The sequence below is a fragment of the Aquarana catesbeiana genome, linkage group LG05 (genome assembly GCF_042186555.1).
Source record: "Aquarana catesbeiana isolate 2022-GZ linkage group LG05, ASM4218655v1, whole genome shotgun sequence".
Classification (NCBI taxonomy): domain Eukaryota; kingdom Metazoa; phylum Chordata; class Amphibia; order Anura; family Ranidae; genus Aquarana; species Aquarana catesbeiana.
The window spans coordinates 282209198-282223431 of record NC_133328.1 but is presented as its reverse complement, the minus strand read 5'-3'; positions in this window follow the sequence as shown (position 1 = coordinate 282223431).

Below are 14234 nucleotides of genomic sequence, written 5' to 3'. Positions count from 1 at the left end.
GGGGAACCCCATGTCATTTTTTTTTTAAATTTTGGCCGGGGTTCCCCTTAATATCCATACCAGACCTGAAGGGCCTGGTATGGAATTTAGGGGGACTCCCACGTCATTTTTAAAAAAAATTTTGGTTTGGGGTTTCCCTGTGTTGAATTCCCATGCCGTTTTTATCAATGAACTTCTATGTGTATTGTCGGCAATGCAATAGCCGCGGATAATTTTGAATGGAATTTTTCCTTCGAAATGTCATTTTGCTGTCAGACTGTTCTAAACACGGGAAACATGCGCCCCTTTACAGGCATACTATAGACACCCCCCAGGTACGAAATTTAAAGGGATATTACACTTTATTGTTTGACTTTGACTTTAAGCATTATTAAAATCACTGCTCCTGAAAAAACGTCCGTTTTTAAAACTTTTTTTTGCATTGATCCATGTCCCCTGGGGCAGGACCCGGGTCCCCAAACACTTTTTATGACAATAACTTGCATATAAGCCTTTAAAATTAGCACTTTTGATTATTCATGTTAGTGTCCCATAGACTTTAACGGTGTTCGCGTGTTCGAGCAAACTTTTTTCCTGTTCGCATGTTCTGGTGCGAACCGAACAGGGGGGTGTTGGGCTCATCCCTATTCGTAATACAAGGGGACAGCAAAGCCAACAAATGGTGAAAAACAGGGTACATTATCCAGAGATAATTCCTGAAATCATCAGGATTATTCTCACGGATCTCCCGCAACAAAGGCATATGAGAGAATTGGTCACCCTGGAGCAACCAATTCTTTGTCCATGAACTCCTCCTCCCCCTGCTCATGGACTGGGCTTGGGTCAAAGTAAGAACCCCAACACCAAGCCCCCGCATAGCACGAACTCTATAACATGTACGTACCCGCAACATGGCTTCAAAACGTTCGGCTGGTCAGAACGAACTAACAGAACTCACTGAAAATCAGAAAGGCCTGAAAAGAGCAAGCTGAAAATCAGAAACGAGCGGACAAGAATGCACTGAAAATCAAATTCATACTATAACAATATACACTGAAAACCAGATGCGAACTGACTACACGCACTGAAAACCAGATACGAACCCACAAACACAAACTGAAGAGCAGTAACGATCTGAAAAGCACGAGACTGAAAAGCGCGAATCGTCTCTCACAAAACTTCTACTAAGACAAGATTAGCAGAAGGAGCCCAAAGGGTGGCGCACTGGCTATTGAACTTCCTCTTTATAGTGCCGTTGTACGTGTTGTCCATCAGTGCGTCCTTGACGATTGGAATTTCTGACAACATTTGTGCGACCGTGTGTATGCAAGACAAGTTTCAACCAACATCCATCGGAAATAAATCCAGAATTTCGTTGTCTGAATGTCCGATCGTGTGTACGCGACATTACCATTCTTCCAAGACTGCTGGTCACCCAGGGAAGAATCGACTCTTTTGGGGCCATTTCCCAACAATTCTGGTGGCCTAGTCTACGTGCTGATGTAGCCGCCTTCGAAGCTGCTTGTTCTGTGTGTGCTCAGAGTAAGATACCACGACACCTTCCAGTGGGCCTCCTACAACCCATACCCAATGGAGAGAGGCCTTGGACCCACCTGTCAATGGATTTTATTGAGGAGTTACCCAACTCTCAGGGCAACACAGTTATCCTTATGGTGGTTGACTGGTTCTCTAAGATGTCTCATTATATTCCACTCAAGAAGTTGCCCACATCTAAAGAACTGGCTTCTATTTTTGCTTGGAAGATCTTTCACTTACTTGGGCTACCCAAGGTGATCGTCTCAGACAGGGGTAGCCAGTTTGTGTCCAGGTTCTGGTGAGCCTTTTGTGCACAGTTGGGAATTTGGCTTCCTTTCTCCTCTGTGTGATGGAGCCTACACACGGTCGGAATTTCCGACAACAAGGTCCTATCACACATTTTCCGTCGTAAAATCCGACCGTGTGTACGGGGCATTAGAGTCATTGCAATGTGCCAATGATGGGTACAGACTCCATTCTGACTGCAGACGCCTACCTGCGCCTTCCTTCCAAATTAGGGACAGGGACTGGCTGTCATCTCGCAACCTCCAACTCCATGTTCCCTCATTAAAACTGGCACCACAGTTTATTGGGCCTTTCCGTATTCTTTGTAGGATCAACCCAGTGGCTTACGCTTTAGACCTTCCTTCTAATATGCATATTTCAAATGTATTTCATGTCTCCTTATTAAGATCTTTGGTATGCAACCGTTTCACCACGTCCTCACCCAGTTCAGGTTGAGAACCATGAGGAATATGAGATATTTCCCCTCAAACCTGGTGGTCCTCTGAGGGGGAGGGGTCGTTGAGGAGGGGGTACCGTCAGGGCTGGGCTCAGCCCTTCCTTCTTAGAGCTCTGTGCTCAGCTGTCGGTTAATTGCCAAAGTCTCTTCCTTCCACAGTGGCTCGCCGGATCTTCATTTCCTGCTTGTCAGTTAGAGCTGCTGGTTATATAAACTCCTTGGATCAGATCTTCTGTGCCTTGGTCTTGGTCAACATATCTGGACTCTCTCTGCTGTATTTTCCTGTGAAAGACTTTTGTTTGGCTGACTTCCCTTCTGGTTCCTGATCCTGTTTGCTGCACCTGACTTTGCTGATCTCTGGACTCCTGTTTCTCTGGCTTGTTCTGACTACCCATCCTGGTTACCGAACCCTGGCTATGTTTTGACTACGTTTGCTCTGTTTATACCATTTTACCATTTTACTAAATAGTGTGATTTTTACTGCACTTCTGTCTCAGTCTGATTCATGGTCTCTGACACCCTGTAACCAGTTTTCTATCCAAGAACAAACCCTATGGTCCAGGCCTGCAGACCTCAGTTTGTAAATTTAGTGTTAATGGGGAACTATATTGATTGCTTTTGCAAAATCCAAATACAACACATCCACAGGCCTTCCCCTATCTAGATGGTAGCTCACTTCCTTGATGTTAGGCTGATTGGCCTGTAGTTTCCAGGTATATGTCTCTGCCCTTTTTTAAATATTGGTACCACATGGGCTTTTCTGCAATCATTTGGTACCATTCCTGTCAAAATGCTGTCCATAAAGATTAGGATAATGGTCTAGCTATAACCTGACTGAGTTCTTTGAGGACTCTCAGGTGTAAGCCATCCAGCCCTTGCGATTTATTTGTGTTAAGCTTTTCTAGTCTTTTCTGAACACCATCTTCTGTTAGCCATAAGGGTATGTCCTGCGACCTGTTACTAACAATACAGTCATGGTCGGTATACCCCTCCTTTTCCTCTGTAAAAACTGAGGAGAAGAAAGCATTTAGTGCAGTTGCCTTGTCATCTGTAACCATGCTCCCTTCATCGTCTTTTATGTGGGCAATGTGCTCTGATCTTGCTTTTTTTACTGTTAATATATGTATCTGTATCTATGTACATCTATATCTTCCCCTGCTCACCATCCTGAAACATCCCCCCGCAGCAGCTGGGGGGAGAGGAGGAGGAAAGCCAGCAGCACTGCGGGGTATGCAACACAGGGGGAAGGCCGGGCAGTAGGGGAAATCGGCACCGCACAGAGTAATTAGAGTGGCCCAGGCACACCTGGTACACCCCCTGTGCACGCATATAATATAGATACAGTATATCCAATGAACAGGGACATTCAACTTAATGTTAAAACACATACCATATCAAGGATCCCAAGATCTTGGCTGGAATGGTCCAAGAGGATGATATTTATTCCTTGATTGATTTATTGGTGCCACATCCATAACAGAAGATGGAAATAGAAACACCCAGATGTGGATACCTAAAAAATATATAGTGAAACTGACCAAAAAAGGATCTAGTGCTGTGTAATGCTTAATGAGGTAAGAAGAGTATAATGAGTGGAACTCACCTTTATTGTGCTAAAGTGTAAAAAAGTTGTTCTCCACAGGGGGTCAACAGAGCTAGACAATTGATCAAGAGTCAATATTAAAAAGCTGAACTTGCACGATTTCAACCCGGCAATGCAGCCCAACTTCGGGGGCTATTTGACATACATCTGTGCAGGTTCATGCATAGATGTCTATACAAATCGCCCCCCGAAGTCGCCAAAAGTAGTACAGGAACTACTTTTGGGAATCGACTGTGCCATTGCTGCCAATAGCCGCCGATTTGGCATGCGATTTGACATGTCAAATCGCATGCCAAATTGGATCAATGTGAACCTAGGCCTAGGCTCGATTCACATCTATGCATGTCGCTTTTGAGCTTTCTGCAGTGCTTTTTGCTGTGCTTTCTGCATTTTTTACCGTAATTTTACTGCAATTTTGCCGCGATTTGTATTTTGCATTTTTTTATGCTTTTTTTTTTGGGGGGGGGGGGGATTTGTAATGTGGGCAGATTCAAAAATGCATATTGTGTCAAAATCGCAGTAAAAATTCATTAAAAACGCACTATATGCTTTGCTGCAGCTTCTCTATTGAAATCTACTGACCCCCAAAAAAGCACCAATTTGCTTTAAAATAAGTCCCTGACTCTTTTTAACCACTTGACAACTGGGCACTTAAACCCCCTTCCTAACCAGACCAATTGTTGTCATTTTTTTCACACAAATAGAGCTTTCTTTTGGTGACATTTAATCACCGCTGAGTTTTTTATTTTTTGCGCTATAAATGAAAAAAAGACCGAAAATTCTGTAAAAAAAAAACAACATTTTCTTTGTTTCTGTTATTGCAAATTAAGAATTTTTCTTCATAAATTTGGACCAAATGTTATACTGCTACATATCTTTGGTAAAAATAATCCAAATCAGTGTATATTATTTGGTCTATGTGAAAGTTATAGAGTCCACAAGCAATGGTGCCAATCACTGAAAATTGATCACACCTGAAGTACTGACGGCCTAGCTCATTTCTTGAGACCCTAACAAGCCATGACAGTACAAATCCCCCCCAAATTACCTCTTTTTGGAAAGTAGACATTCCAAGGTATTTAGAAAGGGTCATGGTGAGTTTGTTGAAGTTGTAATTTTTTTCCCACAATTCTTTGCAAATCAGGATTTTTTTTTTGACAAAGTGTCATATTATCAGGTTATTTCTCACACAGAGCATATGCATACCACAAGTTACACCCCAAAATACATTCTACTACTCCTCCTGAGTATGGCGATACCACATGTGAGACTTTTACACAGCGTGGCCACATACAGAGGCCCAACGTGCGGGGAGCACCTTCAGACATTCTAGGAGCATAAATTACACATCTAATTTCTTGACTACTTCTTACACTTCTGAAGGTCCTGGAGCACCAGAACAATGGAAATGCCCAAAAAATGACCCCATTTTGGAAAGAAAACAACCCAGCATATAATCTTTGAGGCATATCGAGTCTTTTGAACATGTCATTTTTTTCTACAAGTTTTTGGAAAATGTGTAAAGAAAATGAAAATGCATTTTTTTACACAAAGTTGTCCATTTATACAATATTTCTAACACATAGCATGTAAATACCAAAAATTATACCCCAAAATAGATTCTCCTACTCCTGAGTATGGCAATACCACATGTGTGAGACTTTTACACAGCCTGGCCACATAGAGAGGCCCAACATGCAGGGAGCAGCGTCAGGTGTTCTAGGGGCATAAATGTCAAATCTAATTTGACTACCTGTTACACTTTGAGGCACTGTAGTGGCATGGATGTGAACTGATGTGGCATGGATAAGCCGTGGATGGGGATGGCTAAGCATGTTTGAGCCATGAATGTGGATGGCTAAGTAAGGCTGAGTATGGATGGGATGGGTGGGTATGGCTGAGTTGGGTATGGCTGAATATGGCTGGGTGGGTATGGCTGAGTATGGATGGATGGATGAGTATTGCTGAGTATGGCTGAGTATAGGTGGCTGAGCATGGATGGATGAGTATTGCTTAGTATGGATGGATGGATGAGTATTGCTGAGTATGGATGGATGGATGAGTATTGCTGAGTATGGATGGCTGAGTATGGATGGATGAATGAGTATTGCTGTACATGGATGGATGGATGAGTATTGCTGAGCATAGATGGATGAGTATGGATGGGATGGGTGGATGAGTATTTCTGAGCATGGATGAGTATGGATGGGATGGATGGATGGATGGATGGATGAGTATTTCTGAGCATGGATGGGTATGGGATGGATGGGATGGATGGATGAGTACTTCTGAGCATGGATGGGAGAGATGCATGGATGGATGAGTATTTCTGAGAATGAATGGGATGGATGGATGAGTACTTCTGAGCATGGACGAGTATGGATGGGATGGATGGATGAGTATTTCTGAGCATGGATGAGTATGGATGGGATGGATGGATGAGTACTTCTAAGTATGGATGGGATGGATGGATGAGTATTTCTGAGCATGGATGAGTATGGATGGGATGGATGGATGAGTACTTCTGAGCATGGATGGGAGAGATGCATGGATGGATGAGTACTTCTGAGTATGGGTAGGATGGATGGGTGAGTACTTCTAAGCATGGATGAGTATGGATAGGATAGCTGGATGAGTACTTCTGGGGATTGATGGGAGGGATGCATGGATGGATGAGTATTTCTGAGCATGGATGCGATGGATGAGTACTTCTGAGCATGGATGGGACGGATAGATGGCTGGAATGGGAACAGAGCAACGCTGTGGGCACTACACATCCGGCCCACAGCGCTGCAGCACTTGATCTCTCCCCTCACACTGTACCAATAGCTACGGGGAGGGGAGAGAGGAACCGGATATGTTGCCGGTTTGTTTAGAAGTGATCGCCCTGTCATTTGACGGAGTGATCACGTGGTAAACGGCCGCTGTCAGCAGCCATTTACCGTGATCCGTGATGCGGATATGATCACGGATATTCCCGGGTGTGCGCCCCAGAGGGCGCGCGGGAGCAAGATTCTGGGAGGACATCCATGGACGCCCTCCCAGAATAAGCCGACCGCGCTACAGACGTTTTTCGGCTATAGCCCGGTCAGGATGTGGTTACAAACACAGAGGCACAAAATGCATTACTGTGAACATGTTCCATAGGAACCCATGTTAAAAATGCCCTGCATTTCTGCAAAAAGCATGAAAAAAAGCACTGGTGTGAATAGTGCTTTAGCATGTCAGGCAGACAACCATGACAAACAGATCTAAAACAAACAGCAAGAGATTTATAAGGCTGGGAACCATAGAAAGACTCTGTCATGAAGACCATCAGAAAAGTACATGCAGCCTGGTTCACACCTATACATTTTTTTGTGCGTTTTCAGTTTTGTGGAAACGCACTACAGTCTATTTAACATGGTTTCCTGTGGATGTAGTTCACATCTGTGCATTTTATGGAAAGGGCCAGGGACTTTTTTCTGGTTTTTGGTTCCATAAACTTCAGGGGATGAAAAGCATGTATTGAAAAATGCAAAATGCACCTGCAATATGCAAACTGCAACCTGCATAAGTGTGAATCAGGCCTAAGGCATGATGGGCCTGTGATGTCACAAGGGGGCGGGGCCTCCACGTGGCGTCATCTGATGGCCACGCCCCCATCATTATCTAAGACATGCTTGACATCGGCGCGGACAGATCAGCGGGACGCAGCATTGGAGGAGGGTCGGAAGAAGAAGGAAGAAGAACACCGGACAAAGAAGACAGAAGAAAGAAGAAGAGCGGAAGAAGAAGTGGGAGAAGGAGAAGCCTGAAAGAGGAAGATGTGGGAAAAGATGGAGGAAGACCGGAGGTAGAAGCGGGGAAGAAGAAGATATTTTTAATAAAAGACTTGTCAAAGACTGTCTACTGTATTTAACACTAGACTACTTTTTTTTGGTGAATGGGTAGGGGTACAATGTACTTGATCCTCATTCACATAGGGGAGGAGGCCAGGAGGCTTCCAGATTCCAATAATCCCCCCCGCCCGCAGACCCTGACAACCACTGGGCAAGGGTTGTCGGGAAGAGGCCCTTGTCCCCATCAACATAGGGGCAAGGTGCTTTTGGGTGCGGGGCGCTTGCTCGTCCCCTCCCTTTCCTGACCTGCCGGGCTGCATGCTCGGATAAGGGTCTGGTATGGATTTTGGGGGGTCCCACGCCATTTTTAAAAAAAATTTGGCGTGGGGTCCCCCCCAGGTCCATACCAGGCCCTTGTGTCTAGTATGGATTCAGAGGAGACCCCACGCTGTTTTTTTTTCACAATTTTTTTCAATCTACTATATACAGTGTAATAAAACAAAACAAAAATCACGGTAAAAACCTGTGTCAAAAAACGTGGCAAGCACCACAAAAAGCACTGCAGAAACGCTCGAAAGCAGCATGCATAGATGCGAATCGAACCTAAAGCAGAAAAAGTGTGCATAAAAATCCATTCAAAGTTTGTGTGCAGGAACATCAAGCCATAAAGTGTCAGCAACACTCACCAACTGACCAAGAAGATAGAACATCCCCCCGCATGCATCATCAGTGGGACTAGGGCGCAACACTCCCCTATATATTATATTATGTCCCAAAAATCCATAAGAACCAATTTAACCCCCCAGGTAGACCCATAATAAGTGGGATTGATGGCCTATTCTCTGGACTGGGGGCATATTTGGACAGCTATTTGCAACCGTTGGTAACCGGAGGGAAATCCTACCTGAAAGACAGTAAACAGCTGATTAAGGAGTTAAAAAATTTCAACATAAAGGAGGAAGACATACTTGTGACTATTGACATCAACTCCCTATACACTAACATCATACAATCAGATGGCTTTAGCGGAGCAGAATGGGCATTACACCAACAAACCAATATGAAAGAAGAACAAATAAAATACATATTAGAAGGTTTAAAGTTAGCCATGAGCCATAACTACTTCTGGCATAAGGGAGACTTCTACACGCAAGAGAAGGGAGTGGCCATGGGGCTATGTATGCCCCCAGTGTAGCCAACCTGCTCCTTAACAAATGGGAAGAAGAACAAATCTATAGTACCAATAGGCCAAATATGAAGCTATATAGACGATATATAGATGACATTGTTGTAGTATGGGGAGGCACAGAAGAAGAACTACAAGTATTTCTCGAAGAAATTAACCATAACATCTACGGTTTAACTTTCTCTGGTAACTGGAGTAAACAAGACATAAGTTACCTCGACCTCCAGATATACAAAGAAAATGGGCAGCTTAATACAAAAATGTTCTTCAAGAATACAGACAGAAACGGCTGTCTGTATTCTTGATTCTGTATTCTCTAGTTAGCTGCCATCACCTGAAGTGGATACGTAACATCCCAAAGGGGCAATTGATGCGAATACGCAGAAATTGCAGTAGCATCACTGATTTTGAGGAACAAGCAGACGTCTTAATCAACAGGTTCACCGATAAAGGATATAAAAGAAGGGACCTATTATTATTGAAACAAAAAGTGAAAAGTATGGATAGAAACGGGCTGATAAAAGGAACACAAAATTCACGTAAACAAGAAAAGAATAGAAATATAGGCTTTGCTTTCCTGACAGGATACAACAGGCAATATAAAACTATGGAATCAATCATTAAAAAATATTGGCCAATTCTCCAGTCAGATCAGATTCTTAAACCAATATTACCAAACAAACCTATTTTTATTTACAGGAAGGCCCCAACCCTTAGGAACAAACTAGTGCACAATGCCCTTGACCCCCCAAAACAAATTAAAATAGGGAATAGTGAAAAAAGAAAAGTGTGTGAGTGTGGCGCTGTCCCAAAGTTGCAGAAGAAATGTCTGCATATATACAGTTTTATCAAAAGTGTCACGTGTGTATTCCTTTAAGTGAAATATGTATGGCAGTTATTACCACTCCTGTGGGTTAAAGTGACTGGTGATTTAAACATGAGAAGCATAATGAGTGCAATAAATCGCATCCAAGGTGTCTAGTGCTATATTCCCTCAAAAGGAAAAAACAGTATTAACCACTGCTAAGAGCATGAAGCGGTCTGTGTCTAAACACTAGAAAACACAAAGTTGCAATAAATACATCACACGTGACATGCAAAAAATTCTAAAGTGTCTAGTGCTAAAAAAATAAATATTAAAATGTTGTTCTACAAACGTTGCAAATAACAAAGTGACAAGTGCCCTATGAAGAGGTCACTCTGAAAAGTGCTAAACACACGTGCCATGCAAATGGTTCTATGATAGTAAACAGTTCATATGGGTAAGTCCCCGGTGCACTATAAGTGAAAAAAGGCGTCCTTTGTGGGATTCCTCAAAGCATACAACAGGTGTTAATCCAGTGCTGGTGTCTCGCGTTGTGATTGTGCAGAGACTCACCAGCTGTATATCCCCTGCAGGGGTAACGAGTAGTCACAGTATGTGCCACTGTGCAGCAGTGCTTGGCAAGACCAGGACCAGGATGATATCATAAGGACATAAGAAGAAAGGATTCCATAGTGTGAAACCGTTTAAAACCACTATTTATTAGGTCAGATAAAAAGGGTACTCACATTGTAATGGAAAAAATGAGCGGTGTACAATGCTTACAAAGATGTTCCTAAGCGTCAGCTTTGCAGGGAGATGTCAGCAAGGCATTCAGTCAAAGGCCACGCCCTACGTACGTTTCGTCACTCGGACTTCTACTTCTTATATCTATTTTTATCTATTTTTATATATATCTTCTTAATAAAAAAATTTTTTTTTTTTTTTTAAATTTTATTTTTAGCATTTTTTAGCATTTTAAATATAACTATTTGCCTGTTTGTATATCGTATTGCTAGGATATATGTCATGTCATTAATTCTGTAGAACCACAATTTTAATATTTTTAATATGGTTTAGTATATTACTGTTGTCTATATTACTATTGTCTAGGTTTCCTAAGTAAGGGCAAACCATTTACTACACACCTATATTCTGTGCGGGAGAATTGTGCATAAATAACGTAATAGTTACTACTGTGACACACATGCAATGGACCCATATATTAGTAAGGTGTCACCAGGAAACCAGCGCTGTATCAGGCTGTTCCACGGGGATTTAATCACTTCATTGGGGCTGCGGGCTTCGGTCTGCATTGTCCCAGGGAAAATGGCCGCCGACACACAAAAACATGGCCGCTGGAACACAAACACATACCAAATATGGCCGCTGGAACACAGGTGCACTAAGGACCGCACAGCATATAAAGATAGGGGAGACGATGCAGGGACCACGCTCCCGTAGAAGTCCGAGTGACGAAACGTACGTAGGGCGTGGCCTTTGACTGAATGCCTTGCTGACATCTCCCTGCAAAGCTGACGCTTAGGAACATCTTTGTAAGCATTGTACACCGCTCATTTTTTCCATTACAATGTGAGTACCCTTTTTATCTGACCTAATAAATAGTGGTTTTAAACGGTTTCACACTATGGAATCCTTTCTTCTTATGTCCTTATGATATCATCCTGGTCCTGGTCTTGCCAAGCACTGCTGCACAGTGGCACATACTGTGACTACTCGTTACCCCTGCAGGGGATATACAGCTGGTGAGTCTCTGCACAATCACAACGCGAGACACCAGCACTGGATTAACACCTGTTGTATGCTTTGAGGAATCCCACAAAGGACGCCTTTTTTCACTTATAGTGCACCGGGGACTTACCCATATGAACTGTTTACTATCATAGAACCATTTGCATGGCACGTGTGTTTAGCACTTTTCAGAGTAACCTCTTCATAGGGCACTTGTCACTTTGTTATTTGCAACGTTTGTAGAACAACATTTTAATATTTATTTATTTAGCACTAGACACTTTAGAATTTTTTGCATGTCACGTGTGATGTATTTATTGCAACTTTGTGTTTTCTAGTGTTTAGACACAGACCGCTTCATGCTCTTAGCAGTGGTTAATACTGTTTTTTCCTTTTGAGGGAATATAGCACTAGACACCTTGGATGCGATTTATTGCACTCATTATGCTTCTCATGTTTAAATCACCAGTCACTTTAACCCACAGGAGTGGTAATAACTGCCATACATATTTCACTTAAAGGAATACACACGTGACACTTTTGATAAAACTGTATATATGCAGACATTTCTTCTGCAACTTTGGGACAGCGTCACACTCACACACTTTTCTTTTTTCACTTTTTCCGCTCACTCCACCCCCTGTGGAGTCAGCGTATGTGAGGGCAGCAGTCTATCAATTTAGGAATATACTTCCCACCTAGGCTTCTAATTACACCCATTAGCGCGGACTCCCTATTTCCTCTGTTAAAATAGGGAATAACCTTAGAGGCTTTTATAAATGTGGTAAATGTTTACCATGTAGAGTAAGTAAGAAAACAAGTAAAAAGACAACTAAATTTAGGTCGACATCTAATGGAAATGAATATACCATCAGGGACCTGATCACGTGCAATAATACACACGTCACTTATGTATTAGAATGCCCGTGTCGGAAACAGTACGTGGGGCGTACAACTAGAAAATTGCACATAAGGATCAGAGAACACATTCCAAATATAAAAAATGGGTTTAAAAAGCACAGTGTATCCAGACACTTTAGAGACCACCACAACAGGGACCCCTCAGGCCTAGTTTTTTATGCTATTGATAAAATCAAAGGGCACTGGAGGGGCGACAACAAGAAAATTAAAGTGTCGCAAAACGAAACTAGATGGATTTTCCAGCTAGACACACTACAACCATCAGGAATGAATATAGATGTCAACCTAAATTGCTTTCTCACTAACTAATAGTACTACCAGTAAACTACCACCATTAGTAAGCTTAATCTTTTTTGACGTGAAAAATAAAAAAGGTTCCTGACGTATGACATTAATTTTAGGCTCCATGATGACACAAACACCATCTTCCCTCGGTCTCCTTCCCACCCCTCTTATTTTATCCCCCTTTTCATCATTTTATTTTAATTTTATTATTAAATTTTTATAATTTTTTTTCATATTTGGTTAACTTTTTATTTTACAATATTGCATGTACATAGTGACATGCAATTTATGTTTAGTACTTTGGAGCAATAAATATTAAACATTTCTATGTATATGTATTTTAAATTTTATATTTTATATTTCTATGTATAATTCGTCAGGTATACTTAATTATACTGTGCGAATAATTAATACTGCCCCTGCCTATGATGATTCTTTACGGGTTTATTTTCCATCTTGATAGAGTAAATCTGTGGCTCAGAGTGACACATACTCGAACTGAGAAGTTTTTTTGTATGGGGTCACCGTATAATCCAAATATACCCCGCACATTCTACAAGAAAATGGCCGTGGACTCAGGCATGTTAAATAACCTATAGCCTACATGGATCTTGCAGAACCTACAAGAAAATGGCCGTGGACTTCGGCCTGCAAAATAACATATACCTATCAATTTCTCTATTGGGCTTCGGTCTGCAAAATCTCTCACAAAATGGCCACGGATTTCCCTTTGTTCTATTTCCTGTTTTTACAACACTAGGGATATTCCACTAAAGGTTTATACACATGGCTCCGGTCTACAATAGCCACATGCAAGATGGCCGCGCAAAAACCTAAGGGAAAATGGCCGCCGGAGGTTTCCGGTGTGCAGGCATGCAGCACATCGCACAGTATAAAAGGAGGGGAGGTGACGCAAAGGGGGCACGCTCCAGTTGACGTCCCTATGATGAAACGCGTAGGGCGTGGCCTATTTTGACGCTTTTGCATCATCTCCCAGAGGATCACCAACTTAAATCTGACGCTCTCCTGTTTTGATGACATTTGGTTGGCTATTATAAACTGCTTAAATGTGAGTACCATTCTGTCATCTGCATTCAATAAAGAGTGTTTTATGGTTTTACGCTATGGAATCTCCTCTTTCTTCTCTTATGCCTAAAACGTCACCGTGACCCAGAAACAGCCTGTGGATTGCCGCACAGTGGCATACACTGTGACTGCGCATTACCCCCGCAGGGGTTAAAGAAGCTGGTGAGTGTCCGCATGATCACAAGACACGAGCACCTGGTCACCAAGATTAATACAAATACCTGCCTTGTTTTACAAAGATGTCAAGTTTTTCACTTAAGTTGCACTGAGCACTAGTCACGATTTAACCTATGTAATTATTCAGCAATGTTATGTTTGTCAGACTGTTAAATCAATCATTATATGGGGTTTTTATGCGGATGGAATAGTTTTGGCTAAAGTCATTTTTTGATTTCATCCCCTGTTCCCCTTCCCCCTCCCCCAATTCAAAGGGGGCCAACCTAGCCATTAAATTTGCTATATGCGATTTTGTTTATATTTTGTTTATAATTTACATGCGACTTTATATGTGGGATTTGGCT